Below are 17,450 nucleotides of genomic sequence, written 5' to 3'. Positions count from 1 at the left end.
GGAACATTCGCGGAGTTATGAGCCTCCTGATGCGGTGCATATCGGCTCACGTGTTGGGTTTAAATACATATTCTTATGTCAATCGCAGGTTGAGTATGATTTGGGAGTAGCATTAATCATAGTACGAGAGTGGTTCTGGTATCAATAATACCGCAATGTTAAATGGCATATATAGATACACACAGCATAATGGTAAAGGTAGAAGTAATGCACTGGCCAGTTAGTGAAGTAGTGTTTATTTGCGGCGTCCCCAGTGCATTCTCGGAAGGGAGGGCCCCAACATTTCTACAGGGGGGAGAACTCAGTTTTTGATAAACAGGGAGGGCAGATTAATGCCTGCTGAATTCATTCATGACAGTTGGCCCCAGGGTATGTCGTCATTGAGGCCTCTAATGTGGGTGCCCAGCCTGAACACCCAACGTTGCTCTTTTTCAAATAAGCCTACCTCTGATGGCAGCTGCTCAATTATTGTCCATGCCATGTCATTAACACAGTGTTGTGTTTCTAGGAAATGTGTAGCCATCTTGGTAGTGCTTTTCTTGCACCGAATGTTACTTTTGTGTTCGTTTAGCCGCACTTTCACTGCTCTGGTGGTCATGCCTATGTATTCTAGGCCGCAGGGACAGGTGATCATGTACACTACATTCTTACTGTTGCAATTGGTCAGTCTACGTTGGTCCCACTTTGTTCAATTGCTGAATGTCAGTTGCTTCCTCTTTTTGGTAAGGTGGCAGCTGCCACAGTTTCCACAGGGATAGTGGCCTTGTATTCCATGTTGGGCGAGTGACAGTTGCTGGTTGTGTTTAGGGCGCGTATAGACAAGTATATCCTTGAGATTTCTCCCTCTTCTGTGAGCGAACAGTGGTTTCTCAAAATCCAGTGTGCCACAAGTAAGGATGCGCCAATGTTTATTAATGATCTTGGACACTTCATTGGAGTGCGTACTATATGTAGTCACACATATAGGTCTGGTTTGCTCTGCTCGGTTGTACTTTATCTTCTAGTAGGAATTCCCTGTTATTTCTAGCCCTTTTCATGGCTGCATCAATGATTTTATCTGGGTACTGCCTCTTTTGTAGTTTAGTTTTGAGGTCAGATGCTTGGGATTTGTAAGTGGCCATGTCAGTACAATTTCTCCTTAAGCGAAGGAACTGGCCATACGGGAAATTTACCCGGAGGTGTCTGGGATGGAAACTGTCAAACCTCAGTAGGCAGTTCCTTGCTGTGGGCTTAAAATGGGCCGTTGTTTTAAGGATTCCATCCTCATGGTAAATGTTCCGGTTTAGGAAGACCAGTGATTCTTTTGACACTGAGTGTGTGAATTTCAGATAACGATTTTGGACATTTAGCCACTCCATTAATTGTGTTACTGACAAAAGGTCCCCCTGCCAGATGACAAGCACGTCATCGATATACCTCTTCCACGTGATTATGTGCTGTCTAAAGGAGTTGAGGTTATGAAGAATCTTGTTTGTCTCCATATGGTGGACAATCAACCCGGCCAGGCTTGGAGCGAAAGTGCTCCCCATGCTCGTACTATGGCTCTGGAGATAGATGGTGGTGTTGAATTAAAAAAAGTTCTTTGTGAGGGCTAGTGCGATGCACTCTAGCACTACTCCTCTTTTGTAAATAGAACACCTTTTTAAAGTAGAGAAACATGAGTAAGGTGGGGATTTGTGGACCCCGTCCTGAAGAAGGAGTTCCGACTCCGAAACATGTTGACACACACACACAGGAGGTGATGCACATTGCTCTGCATACCACACCTCCACTTCTTTCACCTTTTAATTGCGCCAGCCCGGGGGCCATTAAAATTAATACTGAGCTTACCCCACGAGCTAGGCCCTTTTTAAACATCACTCACCGATAAACCTCACCACTCACGCACATAAAATAAAATACAAAAACCTTCACACACACCGCACACACAAATTCAGCAGTTATCACAGGAAGCAGATTTACTAAATTATCCAGCCAGGGGGAGATCTTTCTGGATCGATTATATCATACAAAGAGCACAGAATACAACCATATTTGAAGCAAGAACTGGAGAGGAAGTGCTTAAGATATTCAATGGACCAGGCTTGTGCACCTTCCAATAAAATAATTAAATCCCGGATAGAAATCTTTGGCTCCCATAACCAGGTGCAGAATCTCCAAGTACAGAAATGGTTCCCAGCTGCATTTGGTGTTGTGGTCCTGGTCTGCTACCTGTACGTCGGAGGTTGTTAAAACCGATGAGTCTCTCTAAAGGGGTCCGACATGCAAAGAAGCAGTATCTGCTTTGTTCTCTTGTACTGCACCAGCAGAATTGGCCACATTTCGGAAGTATATGTCAGATGTGCGTGCTCGGCTCTCTAAACAAAAATGGACCAACGTCACTACTTTGGTTAGTACAAACCATAAGTAAGCAAGCAGGGGAGAGACCCGGCATGTAGTCCCAAAATTAACTGTTCGAGGCATATGAGCTGCAGATCCTACACTTAGCAATAGATCGCCACCTGGTGTTGGGCTCGGATGATTGCAGGTTGTTGTCTTCTTGGAAGAAGTCTTTGTAGTCACGAGATAGGTGACTCCTCCCTTGGACAATACTGCGCATGGTCATCAACTCCATCCTCAGATTGTTTTTTTCCGCCACTGGGTTCGGATGAAAGTTTTCCGCTCCCGCTAGAAAATACTTTTTCTGCATTTTCGAAGCGAGAAACTTTAGATAAACTTATTTCAACATCGAATAGACTTTTCAACATCACCAGCTACATTCTGGTGCGTCGACGCGGGACGTTGGGCCTATCTGCGCCGTACGTCCTACGCCTCATGGACAGAACTCCATTTAAGAGATGCCCGGTATGTCGAGCAAAGTTCCCTCATAGCGACCATCACGAGGTCTGCAACCTCTGTCTCTCGCCAGAACACGACGAGTCGACCTGCTCAGCCTGTGCCTCCTTCCCGAATAGTTTTCTTTGATCGGATCGGAGGGCCCGTCGACACGAAATGAGATCAGCGCCAGCACCAGAGGCCATCTTTGAGGAGGAGATCGTCGAAGAAGACGTCTCCGAGGACGAAGATCCAATCAAAGATATCTCTGAAGACGAGGCTCCACTCGTCGCCAAGGAAGACTCGCCTGATCTCCAGATCATATCGGGGGCAGAGGACTCGGACGATTCGATTCCATCTCGACAACCTGTGAGTACCACTGCCCCGCACAACATACACTACCCAAGACGGTCGGCACTCCGCCCATGGGGCCCAGTCAAGACCGAAATTTACTCTCTGACGCCCCGCCTGCGGGCTCAGCTCAGAGGAAAAAGACTACGCCTTACGGTGCCTCGCTGCCGAAAAAACATCATGTGCCAATTCCACCTCCTCCATTGGCACCGAAACATCCTTCGACACCGAAGGATTCTTCGACACCGAAGCCAAAACGCCCTTTGGTGTCCAAAGACTACGACTCTTCGGCACCTGAACCAAAAGACACATCGGTGCCGAAGCCAAGAACTGTACCGGACCCGAAAGCTTCGACTCCGAAACCCTCCGGTTCCAAAAATAAAGAAGGGAAACCAGATTCCGGCGCCGCAGGCCCAACAAAACCTGTCTCCACGCCGAAATCTACAATATCACTACCAAAGTCTCCAAGGCATGATACAGACAAGCCTAGACCACCTTCGGCACCGAAAAAATTGCCACAGGACTCGATCACTCCTTCTAAGGCAAAGAACACTAATCAACCTCTATTGGCACCGAAAAAAATCAACGACAAAGATGATTATGGAACAAGAAGAGCTGTTTAAACCAGATCCTAAACAGAAAAAGGTCTATATTAATCCAAAAACTGGACATGTGGAAGCAATTCCATATAAAAAAAGACCAGAAGCAATTCCCTATAACAAAAGACCAGCAGACACACCACTTCCACCTGTGGTTCCTGCCAAAAAGGACTGTGCAACTTCTCCAATGCACCCTTCCTCTACTAGTCCTTACATTGAACCTATAACTTCTCCAGTTCAATCTCCTGCATCATCACACCACACTGATGAAGAGTATGATTTAGGTGGGGGCAATGACGTAACATACCCTTTAGATGATGTCAACCCCCAATATCCCAAGGAGGACGAGGCATATGGTTTTACACCAGACATCCCTGAGCCTCAGTACTACCCAACAAAACCTTTCCCTGCAGAAGATAGTATTGGATTTAATCATTTATTAAACAGAGCTGCTCTTTACCATGGAGTGTCAATGCACTCTGATGCCATTGAGGAGGATTTCTTACTAGACACTTTTGAGCAGTCACAAAGGTCTACTCAAATATTACCTAGGATCAAAGGGGCTATTAAACATGCTCCTGACATTTTTAAAGATCCAGTAAGATGTAGGGTGCTAAATCCCAGAGTAGAAAAAAGTATAGACCAGCACCAGCTGATCTGGTCTATATGTCCTCCCCCAGGATGAGCACAGTGCTGAAGATGGAAGTGTCAAAGGCCTTGCCGCCTTTGTAATGCGACCGCTGTCACTGCTGCTAGCAGCACAATGCAGCCCCCAGTTCAACCCCCCACTTTTGGCAGGCGAACCAGTTGGAAAAGTAGGTAAGAACATGAAGTGTGCCCCCTTCGCATTTTCCACCCCTCAGGGGAGCGTCAATTCTCGTCCTCCTAGACGACACCACCACCATGTTTTACCTACAGAAACCAGGTGGGACGAAGTCTCGTGCCCTGTCAGTCCTAGCGCATCAGATCTGGGAATGGCTTATAGCCCATGTGATATCAATGCAAGTACAAAATAGGAGTTTAAAACGAGTGGGCCAGCTCCCTCAGCAGAGACAACACACAATGTCATGAGTGGGAGTTAAGAGACACAGCTACGAAAGGTATTTCAGTGTTGGGTGGAGGGGGTCCAACCATAGATATATTCCCTACATCCCTCAACAAAAAATGCAGGTTCTACGCCATTTCCTCACCCATGCTCTCTGGGAATGCCTTCCACTTCTCCTGGAAAGGAACGTTTGCTGGCTCATTCCCCCATTTCCTCTCATTCCAAGAGTTCTGCAGAAACTTGAGCAGGAGCCCTACCGCATAAATTAGGCTGTTCGGAATTCGGTTTAAACCGATTATGCTCGAGAAAACCATACTGTCTAAAAATTAGCTGACCCGGTTGAAACCGAGTGTCACTGATTTTTCACATTCTTATACTGCTTGGCCACTTGAGGGAGCCAAAGCAGTACAAAGCTGAACTGTGCTGAAAAGGTTGCTCGGGAAAGTGAACGGAAACCTCCCAGCTGCCTGCATTGGTTCTTTTTGAGGGTTTTCCGTTGTTTGTTTCCCCGTGTTGCACGATACATTTTTCTGATTGGGCTAAGGTGCACGGGTGGCCTGTTTGTGTGCAGGAGCTCGGGGTGGTTTAATGGGCTATCAGCATGCTAACTTCTGGAGGGGCCCCTTTTTATCTGGGGAGAAGAGGTACTTAGTCTTTGCCCGCAGGGGTCTCCACCCCCTTTCAGACAATTCTCAGGCGTGCAATACATACGCTCGAGGCGGCGGACTTCACCCTGGCAGGGGGCCCAGGGAGGAGCTGGGCTAGCCAAGTCCTGCTCCTAAACACACAGCTTGACGGCAGCAGGTAGCGAGGCAGGGCTGGGAAACACAGAACTTGGGCGGGACAGCTGTTAGAGTGTGTCAGACCTCTCTTTGCATCTGAGCAGAAAACGCGCATTCCCAGTTATTGCTCAGAATGCCCATATGGCTCAAAGGGCTTCAGCGTCCTCCCCCCTCCCCCCTTGTCGTGTGTGTCAACCCGGTGAGTCAGCTTCCCGGTCACACACACAGCCTCACCAGAGTACTTTACAGGTCTTTAAAAGACCATTTACGTCTGGACGAGGCTTTGTTGCTTTTTCACCCCTTCATCTCCAGAATCCTTCATCTCCATTCTGGAGATGAAGGGGTGAAAAAAGCAACAAAGCCTCGTCCAGACGTAAATGGTCTTTTAAAGACCTGTGAACTACTCGGGTGCAACTGTGTGTGTGACTGGGAAGCGGACTCAGCCCCTGTCTCAGGCAGAGAGCCTATTCCTGGAAGAATTACACTCCCCACCTCCCCAAATTTGGCTATAGTTGCAGCTTTGAGAATTCCTATAAAATGGTTATCCCTGCAGCTGCTTAGGCGTGCATTTCCCGTCATTGTTATCACTGCCAATATAATCCGTGTTTTATGTGCATATAGGAACCAGCCCTCGTTCTGACGAAAATGCTGCACCGGAGTCATGCTGGTGACAGCTTGGGGGCCTATGCTGCAAAATACCTCTTAGCAATTTAATCTGACCCAGGGCACATTTCCTGGAAGCCCATGGAGGAGTGAAGGAGATTAGCCACTGCGGAGGGAGAGGAATATTGCTTAAAAAAACAGGTGGGAAAGACTTGCCACACCACCGCTCAGTAACTGTTTTCCAGTTCCAACTGGATCGAGGGGATAGTGAAAATCATTCACCACTGAAGGGTCACCTGGCACGTTGTGTTCTAGGTGTCTGGAAACATGAAATTCAACCAGCACGTTATTTCACCCGATGCAAAAATAATGTACAATGTGGCGGTCTCCTTTAAAGGTTAGTAATTAGTATGGAGACTATGCCTCATCTGATTTACAAATCCTGTCCCACTCCCCTCAGGGCTAATCTCCACCATGTCAGATAAAGTGTTCTCTCTTTAGCCGCTTTTTTGTGTCAGGTTAATCACAGCCCGTGTGTCTCTTTTTGTCAGTTTTCATGTGGTGTTTAACCTGACAGTCATGAGGCATATATTGGATTCATATAAGACACCTCTTCCTTTGGTTTTAGTATCTTCAGTTATTTCTCTCCGCCAGATTTTATGATTTACTTCGCAGTACTCCGTGTTGAAATCTGTGGTTAAGATTCTTAAGAGGAAGATGAATATTTCAGTATTGTTTTTATTAGGTTTATCAGAGATTGTGTCTGCTGAAAAGTGTGCAGGTGCAACAGAAATGAAAGAAGAATTACTGGATTCACTGAAAATATCTCAGAGGCAGAATTTAATAGCAAAGTTTCAATGCTGGCACGGACTAGGGGCCTCATTTATGAGAAATGACGCATCGCTGCCTGAAAGCAGTTATGCGTCACTTCTCAGTGCGCACTCCTTGCGACATACCTGATGCGTCATATTTAATGTATGACGCATCATGTCGCAAGGAGTTACAGATACGTCAGTATTTCTGACGTATCTGTGAGCGCAAAAGTGACGCAGTGCTGGAGTGTGTCACAAAAGTGATGCAACTCCAGAAATGCGTCCTTTCACATGGGGCAAGCCCCATGTGAAAGGTCCAGCGCCAGTCTTACGCCTGCTGTGAGGCAGGCGCAAGATTTTGACGCAACGGCGTCACTTCTACGACCCTTCCTTGCGGCAATACGCCTCCCTTGCATACATTATACCTGGCGCAGGTATTCTGTGGCGCAGGGGTTTACAAAGTGAGGCATCTACCTAGATGCGTCACTTTGTAAATATGGCGCAACAAGGCGCATTTTTTACGCCACTGGTGCGTCACAAAAAGTGACACACTGGCGGCGTAAAAGTGACGCACAGCCTCGTAAATGAGGCCCTAGGATTCTAGGCACCCCTGGCAGCTCAGCAGTTGTTTAGTAGCCTGGACAGCCACCCCCAGAAATGCTGCCCAACTTGAGTTACTTAATCAGGAGGAGGCACTCTTCAATACCAAATACATGAAAGTGGGGAATATGCATGCTTTTAGGCAGATGTGTTCAAGTTTGAGATACTACATATACACAGAAGACCAATGTCTTCCTTGAAAGTTCGGTTAAAATAAATGCAATTTTTTGTTCAAACCATTTGGTTCAACTGTAAATTGTTTTTATTTAGCTCTGACTATCCCTAGAATGGCATTGAAGCACTCTGCAGGAGCGAACAGCACGCTACTTCGGAGGATTAGAGTTCACTCAGAAGAAATAACAATGAATTACTGTGTTTCTAATGGGCAAGACAACTGACTGTGGCCAAAGAGGGCCTTAGTTGTTGGATAGCTTCCGGGCGAGGTCAGGGTGAAGTCATTGACATTTGGTGGAAATCTCTAACTGAGATATATTTGAATTTCGCACCCAAAGAAGGTCCCTTGCCAGTTGAATACTTTTTACACTTTTGCTAGTGAAAATTTCTCCCTCCATACATACTCACTTCTTTGGACCTCGATTGTTCCAGTGGAGCAAGGCTGCAGGCTGCAGTCGAAGAGCTCTCTAGAAGGCGAGATACCTTCTACACCAGGTCCAGCTGAATTGGATTTGCTGATGCAGAAAAGCTCAGAGCAGGAGCAACCTAATTTTTGGGGCAGTGTCAAGGCAAAGTCGTCGGATCAGCTTGGCAGGAGGTCTTGAAGATCTGACTGTGATTTGGGCCTTCCCAGCCTGTGGTGGACACTCCTGTTTTAGCAGACACAGACTGTCAATCATTGGCACATCTGCAGCATTACTGAGTCTTTGCTACCATACTTGGTACTGGGTTGGAATTGCTGCTCGCAGTATGAGATATTTTGACCCCAGTAATGACTGATTTTCTGCACCGACAGTTCTGCACCCACACTTATTTCTAAACTAGATAGTGCGCTTAATCGGGTATCCCCGGCCTCTATTTGCCCTACAGAACCCAGTGAACAAACTATAGAGAAGATATATTACCTTCTGTATACATATATAACTTCCATGTACCTATGTATCTTTATATTTCTTTCTTTACTCTTAATTCAGAATCTCCAATACACTAAACTATACCAATCTCATTATATTCTCTACCGCTACTCTCTGACTCATCCCATAGCTCATTCAACAAATCTGTACAAGTTCTAGATCCCTTCCGTAAAGGTGAATTTTCTCTGGACTTTGATAAGTGCTGCTTCATTTTAGCCTGCTTCAATAACTCCGAGGGCATATACACTCAGTTCAATGCATTGTTCCAGCACCTGTCCCAGGGAATTACAATCTTCAGGTGCAGCAAATTGTGTACTGGCTGTTTTGACATTGTCTGTCTCAATTGGCAATGCGGAGAGGGCCTGTACACAGATGACAGTTTACATAGGAAGGAAAGCGCGAGTGTGCATGATCAATGACTCACTGAAGAAGTATTGTATCTTGTACTACAATAAGATTGACTTGTAAAATGTGTTTGGACCCCATAAATGCTGTAGTACACTGCCTATATACCAGTCCCTATCATTGCAGAAAGCAAGCAATAATAAAAGCAAAACGTTCCATAAACACCGGAAAAACACCATTAATGTTGTTTTTAACTGCACGAAAATGTGTAACCACTGATAACCACTGTTTTTTTAAGGTTTTGAAATCACTGGAATACACTGAAAAAACCCCACCAGAATTTACCAAAAATAGAAACTGAAAACAGGAAAGCCTACGCATAATCCTCCTCGCTCCGGCATTGTCAAGTCAATACTTGTACACCGTGCTGCATCTCCTATTGGAGTCTTCTCCAGTCCTGTTCCAGCCAACGGAGGATCTCCTTTCCATGAACCAGGGCCAAGTAGTTCATCCACAAATTCACACACTCCACTTGTTAGCTTGGCTCCTCGCCACACAGAGCGACCCGCCTGACCTACACAGCCGCCACCCTCACCGCACTCAACACCGGACGACTCCTGGGATGCTGCAGAGCCACCCCACGACGCGTCCACGGACCCTTCAGCTGCAACACCTGCAAGTTCACCTGCATCCGGACCTGCCCGACACCAGCACCCGCCAAGCCAAACACCAGCAGCAACCACCTCAAGTGCATCCTGCTCAACACCCGCTCCGTCCACAGACACGCCATCGAACTCTGGAACCTCCTAGACACCACAGCCCCGGACGTTGCCTTCCTCACGGAGACCTGGATGAACGCCTCCTCAGCGCCCGACATCGCCATCGCCATCCCAGAAGGCTACAAGATCACCCGGAGGGACCGCAACGCCAACCAGGTGGGAGGAGGCATCGCCATCATCCACAAGAACACCATCCGCATCACGACCAGCACCGACAACACCCCACCCTCCGCCGAACACCTGCATTTCCAGATCCACACCGACCCGAGGAACACCCTCCGAGGCACCCTGATCTACCGACCTCCGGGACCACGCACTCAATTCAGCGAGGACATCGCCGACTTCGTCAGCCCGCATGCCCTCCCCTCCGCTGACTACATCCTCCTGGGGGACTTCAACTTCCACCTGGAGAACAACAACGACTGCAACACCAACACCCTGCTCGACAACCTCGCCAACCTTGGACTCAAGCAGCTGGTGTCCACCCCCACCCACCTCGCCGGACACACACTCGACGCCATCTTCTCATCCAGCAAAGACATCACCTTCAGCCACGCCACAGAACTCCACTGGACGGACCACAGATGCATCCACTTCACCTTCAGAAGGACGACGATCCACCACCACCAGCCACAGGTTGCCCGAAGAAGCTGGAACAAGATCACAGCTGACCAGCTTGCCGCTTCCCTGAGCCAGCACCCTCCGGCCAGCTCAGCGAACCCCAGCCAGGCCGCCGACAACCTCTCGAAGTGGATCAGCAAATGCGCAGACGAACTCGCCCCTCTGAGGACCCCGCCCAGCAGACCCGGCAATAAGAAAGCCCCATGGTTCACCGACGAACTCAAGAGCTCCAAGAAGAACTGCCGAGCCCTCAAGAAAGTCTGGAGAAAGGAACCCACGCCGGACAACAGGACCACCCTCAAGCTCGCCACCCGGAAACACCACCAACTGATCCGCACCGCCAAGAAAACGGCATTCAAGAACCGACTGGACGACAACGCACACAACTGCAAGGAACTCTTCAACATCGTGAAAGAGCTCTCCAACCCCAACGCCGGAAACAACGACATCACCCCATCGCAAGACCTCTGCAACTCCCTCGCCTCCTACTTCCACAACAAGATCGTGGACATACACAACAGCTTCAGCACCCAACCAACGCACGCCACGACCGCAGCAACGCCACCCACCACCACCCTCCGCGCCTGGACCCCGGTCAACACCGAAGACACCATCCACATGATGAACTCCGTCCACTCCGGATCTCCGACCGACCCTTGCCCTCACCACGTCTTCAACAAAGCCGACGCTGTCATCGCACCCCACCTGCGGGACATCATCAACACCTCATTCGACACCGCCACCTTCCCCGAGAGCTGGAAGCACGCCGAACTCAGCGCTCTACTCAAGAAACCTACAGCAGACCCCACCGAACTCAAGAATTACCGCCCCATCTCTCTTCTCCCGTTTTCAGCCAAAGTCATCGAAAAGACCGTCAACAAACAGCTGGCCGCCTTCCTAGAGACGAATGGATCCCTCGACCCATCGCAGTCCGGATTCCGTGCCAACCACAGCACTGAGACCGCCCTCATCGCCGCCACCGACGACATCCGAGCCCTGATGGACAACGGAGAAACAGCGGCCCTCATCCTCCTAGACCTCTCCGCGGCTTTCGACACGGTCTGCCACCGCACCCTAGTGCAGCGCCTCAGCAACGTCGTAATCCAGGAGAAGGCACTGGAATGGATCGTCTCCTTCCTCGACGGAAGAACACAAAGAGTCCGCCTACCACCGTACAAGTCAGAGGCCACCGAAGTCATCTGCGGCGTCCCTCAAGGATCCTCACTGAGCCCTACCCTCTTCAACGTCTACATGAGCCCCCTCGCGGCCATCGCACGCCAACACAACCTCAACATAATCTCCTACGCCGACGACACCCAGCTGATCCTCTCCCTGACCAACGACCCCGCCGCCGCCAGAGCCAACCTGCACGAAGGGATGAAAGAGGTAGCCGACTGGATGACGACGAGCCGCCTGAAACTGAACTCAGATAAGACGGAGGTCCTCATCCTGGGCTCCTCGCCCTCCGCCTGGGACGACTCCTGGTGGCCCCCCGCCCTGGGCACCGCACCCAAACCAACGGACCACGCACGCAACCTGGGTTTCATCCTGGACTCCTCCCTCTCCATGACCAGGCAAGTCAACGCCGTCTCCTCGTCAACATCCTGCGCATGCTGCGGAAGATCTTCTGGTGGATCCCCACAGAGACCAGGAAGACCGTCACCCAGGCCCTCGTCACCAGCCGACTGGACTACGGCAATGCACTCTACGCCGGAACCACTGCCAAGATCCAGAAGAGGCTCCAGCGCATCCAGAACGCCTCGGCTAGACTCATCCTCGACATCCCACGACACAGCCACATCTCCGGACACCTAAGAGACCTACACTGGCTCCCGGTCAACAAGAGAATCACCTTCCGCCTCCTTACCCACGCACACAAAGCTCTCCTCTATCAAGGCCCGAGCTACCTCAACAACCGCATCAACTTCTACGCTCCCAAACGCCACCTCCGATCTGCCAGCCACGCCCTCGCCGCCGTCCCACGCATCCGCAGAGCCACCACAGGAGGAAGGTCCTTCTCCTACCTGGCCGCCAAGACCTGGAACTCCCTCCTGGCCGACCTGCGCCTGACCCAAGACCACCTCTCCTTCAGGAAGAAGCTCAAGACCTGGCTGTTCGAGCATTAGCGGCACCCCCCCTCCCAAGCGCCTCGAGACCCTACGGGTAGGTAGTGCACTCTATAAATGTCTTTGATTGATTGAGAGTTCGGAAGGTTAACAATTACTGACGAATATCAATCAATACTTCAGAAAGCTCGAGCTCCTTCTGCGCTCAAGTGGTACTCTGCTAAATGGAAAAGGTTCTGTTCAGGTTGTGTTGAGCGATCTTGTCATACTCTCTCCTCACCTCCTGAAGACAATCTACCTTATCTGTTGTATCTCGCCAAGTCTGACCTTACTCATTCATCCTTTAGGGTACACCTGGCATCATTATTCAGATTCAGAGACGTTCTGGTCACTTGTCCTTGTGGTCTAACAGGCTGGTGAAGGAGTCTCTTCCGGGCCTACCTGCCGATAAAGCTTCCTCCAGTACTCTGGCAGCTAAACTTTGTCTTGTTGCAGCTTATGAAGTCTCCCTTTGAGCAAATGCACAAATGCAACTTAAAATACCTTTCATGGAAGGTGGCTTTTCTATTGGCCATTACGTCTGCTATACGCATCAGTGAGATCCAAGCGTTTACCTTCACTTTCATCATGACAGAGGGGTTCTTCGCGTCAATCATTCTTTTATTCCTAAAGTGCCTTCCACATTTCATCTAAATGAGCCAGTGATTCTGCCTTCCTTTATTCCCCCGCTCCATCTCCGCATACAGAAAGAGCCCTCCACTCACTGGACATTAAATGTTGTCGTAGTTTAAAATTCTGCTTGCAAAAAGCAAAGACTTTCCTTAAATCGAAACTGTTGCTCATCGCCTTCTCTGCCCCTCGGAAGGGTCAGGCCTTGACACGAGCACCCTATTGCTCACTGGGTCTCCTCGACTATAATCTTTTGACATGAGAAGGCTGGACGTCCACTTCCTTACCAAGGTCACAGCTCACTCCCCTTGGGAGATGGCAGCATCCTCTGCCCTGTTTGCTGGAATGTCTTTACCCGACATCTGCAGGGCAGCAACATGGACTAACGCCCATACCTTCACAAAGCATTACTGCCTGGACACATGGCAGAAGGCAGATGTAGCAGTCTGACAAGCTTTCCTGCTATGTCGGTTCGCATAAGTTATGCACCTACTAATGTCTTTTTTCTATCCTTATTGTAATATTTATTATTGTTCTATTTTGGTTACCTTCATTTTAATGAATAAGGGGTACACTATATGCCTATTGTTTTTCTTCAAATGAAGTGTTTGCACTTGTGTTCGAAATCTGAGGTATGGTGGCACTGCAGGGTATGGGTACCCTATGGTCTATGCTCTGATTGGTTGAAGTTTGTATGTTTAAAACAATGATAATTGGTTGCTAAATTCTTTTGGTTTTCAATGAGAATTAGTTTAAAGCTTTAGTACTACTATTTTACTGTTATTGTGGGATTCACCCGTGATGACAGGGAAGATTCAAGCATGTGAATCTATAAAAGATCTCAATACTGGAGAACTACAGTGTACAGGTAAGTAATTTGTTTTTCACTCCCTAATCTGAGCTGGGCTTCACATTTAGAAATGACGTGCATGTCACTAATTCAGCAGACTTCAAGCATAGCCATGATTCTTAGACGGACAGTGTCAAGAAGTGTTGCTACAGACCTACAGATGTACAATATTAAGGCCTTGGAATTTGCAATGTTGTGGCAGAATTGTGAGGGCATTCAAACATAATCAGTCTAGTGCTCGTTGATCACGCCTTAATCTCCGCATGAGTACCCCTTTGACCCCTGTTTACATGGACCACGCCCAAAGGAGTATATCGCATAAAATAGAATGCAGACTTTTTAAATGTTTTGGATTCAATTGTGGTCTACTGAGGCCCTCAAACCTTTCCGACTGGGCCTTCAAGATCTGATTGTTTTCCCATGTGTGGAAAAAAAATCCCCTTGTTGAGATCTATTATGGCACTTCTGAAGAAATATGAGCTGGATATCTACTTGACTTCACCTGATGTTTGATCCTAGACCAGGGGTCACAGTAACTGGGAGTTCATTAACGTGCTAAATATGACGCAGTGTAAGGGTACTCTTTCACTGTCCTTAATATATTTCAAAACTGGTCCATGGTATGAAACCAACTATAAACCAAATTGTTCCTGCCGCTGCGTGGAAATTTTATCTTCAATTTAGATACACGTCTCTTCCCACCAAAATATTTTTTTGAAAATGGCAAGTGAAAGTTTTACCTGATGATTTGTGTCCCGTTCAGGGGGGGCGAAACCTCTGGTACATCTATTATTCTTTTGTCCCTATTATAAGAATCTACAGGCGAAGTGGATTGTTAGCTTGTATAGGAATATTTTCAACAATGGCTCCTCGGGTACAACCAAAATTGCTTTAAATCATATAATTATCTTTAACTCCCATGTAGACATAACATTTCTACTTATTATGCCGCCTCTATTAGGCCATGAAGTGCAAAAACCAAACACTGAAAAGGGTCAGTACGGCATTTTAATCATTGAATCATTTTTCATTCATAGTTTTTTCTTTTTTTCTTATCGACTGACAATTTTGAATATGCAATAAAATTTACAAAAAGCGGCGCAACAATTCAGTTTGGTGAGCAAAGTGACATAATGTGAGATAAATGTGACACAGTGACATCAAGTGATCTATATACATGTGCGTGAAAAAGGTCTATAGAAGGGGAAGAATGAATTAGAGAGGCCAATTCTCATTAAGCTGATACTCAAGACCAACAAATTATATTCAGTGGATGTATTATGTTGGACATGGTTGACTGGTCCTTTTTGTGAGTATGTCGACGTTTCGACCCTGGGACACCTTATTTGTGGGTCTCTAGCGGGTCTTCTTCAGGACGGGGGCAGATAGGAGTGGTTGCGCCAGTTCTTCAAGAGTTAGACATCCTGATGTTCAATTCCATCAGTCGGTCTTCTTATATATTTGCTGAATATCTATTTAGGAAGGCATTAGTCCTTGTATAATCCTATTCACTGGCAATTTGTTATTAATTGTTAGGATCCATTTGTGTTAGTTTCCAATATCCAATAATAGCTCTGGTGATGTCTCCGTTATAATAGTTTAAGCCACGATATGTTGTAAATTCCTACGTGACTGCTCGTGTAACATCCGGTGATTTATTTAATCATCACGAAGGAGTTAAACAGTGCAGAACGGGTTTCCAACGCGCGTCTGCTCTACTGGGCGGCTTCTGTCTCTGAAAGCTCAGAGACAGAAGCCGCCCAGTAGAGCAGACGCGCGTTGGAAACCCGTTCTGCACTGTTTAACTCCTTCGTGATGATTAAATAAATCACCGGATGTTACACGAGCAGTCACGTAGGAATTTACAACATATCGTGGCTTAAACTATTATAACGGAGACATCACCAGAGCTATTATTGGATATTGGAAACTAACACAAATGGATCCTAACAATTAATAACAAATTGCCAGTGAATAGGATTATACAAGGACTAATGCCTTCCTAAATAGATATTCAGCAAATATATAAGAAGACCGACTGATGGAATTGAACATCAGGATGTCTAACTCTTGAAGAACTGGCGCAACCACTCCTATCTGCCCCCGTCCTGAAGAAGACCCGCTAGAGACCCACAAATAAGGTGTCCCAGGGTCGAAACGTCGACATACTCACAAAAAGGACCAGTCAACCATGTCCAACATAATACATCCACTGAATATAATTTGTTGGTCTTGAGTATCAGCTTAATGAGAATTGGCCTCTCTAATTCATTCTTCCCCTTCTATAGACCTTTTTCACGCACATGTATATAGATCACTTGATGTCACTGTGTCACATTTATCTCACATTATGTCACTTTGCTCACCAAACTGAATTGTTGCGCCGCTTTTTGTAAATTTTATTGCATATTCAAAATTGTCAGTCGATAAGAAAAAAAGAAAAAACTATGAATGAAAAATGATTCAATGATTAAAATGCCGTACTGACCCTTTTCAGTGTTTGGTTTTTGCACTTCATGGCCTAATAGAGGCGGCATAATAAGTAGAAATGTTATGTCTACATGGGAGTTAAAGATAATTATATGATTTAAAGCAATTTTGGTTGTACCCGAGGAGCCATTGTTGAAACTATTACTGTATTGCCCAGGTTCTGAGGGATACTGGGTTACCCCATAAGGAATTCTCTTGTATAGGAATATTGGCACCAGGCAATACCTTGAAGCATATAGAATACTCATGGCATGGTTAAATATGTGATGGCTCTATGGGTTAGGCGCTCAAAGAGTATCCAAAGGACAGAGAACTACTGATGTGTGAACTGCAACTATATTCGCTCACTTCCCCAGTCCATTTAAATTCTGTTTGCTCTCTAGCTGAGAGAAGAATGATGACATTGCAAGGGATGTTATTCTGATTGTTTTCCGGTTTGTGGTCAACACCTGTTATGCTCTTATATAAAATATGATCGAAAAGTGTGATTAATTTAAGCTTTAGTTGCACAGGACACTTTGATAGATAATATTCAATGCAAATTGTTGGGACTTTGTACACCTACTTGTAATTGTATTGTGCTGTCGCTATGATTTTACTTTTTACCCTGGGCGGAGACCTCTGTTATTTTACCTTGTGTATATTTAACGGTGATTCTTTTTTAACATGATCATATGGATAGCCGTGTACATTAATTATATGTGATGTACTTTTTATGATCGAAGTGATCAAAATAAAGATTGTTATTATAGTTGTGGTTGCGGTATACTGGAGAGAAATTGGGAGAAATGTGAGAGCCCTTCTATGCATAAAGAAGTGGAACGTTGTGTGTGATTGTGCCAGCTGTTACAAATGTTGCATTTGCTGCGCAGGCTTTCTTTCAGTTCCTAGCCCTGCAGTACAGTATATTAAATGGGTATAGACAAAGTGAGATAT

The 17,450-nt window shown here is 46.9% G+C and overlaps 1 protein-coding gene across 1 annotated transcript in view; it reads left to right on the top strand.

Moving 5' to 3' along the window:
- YME1L1 (YME1 like 1 ATPase) overlaps positions 1 to 17,450 on the top strand; it is a 465,708-nt gene that overhangs the window by 103,101 nt on the left and 345,157 nt on the right. The gene's annotated exons all lie outside the window — the stretch shown is intronic.

Source organism: Lissotriton vulgaris, chromosome 10 (genome assembly GCF_964263255.1).
Source record: "Lissotriton vulgaris chromosome 10, aLisVul1.2, whole genome shotgun sequence".
Taxonomy (NCBI): domain Eukaryota; kingdom Metazoa; phylum Chordata; class Amphibia; order Caudata; family Salamandridae; genus Lissotriton; species Lissotriton vulgaris.
This window is presented reverse-complemented; position numbering and strand designations above follow the sequence as displayed.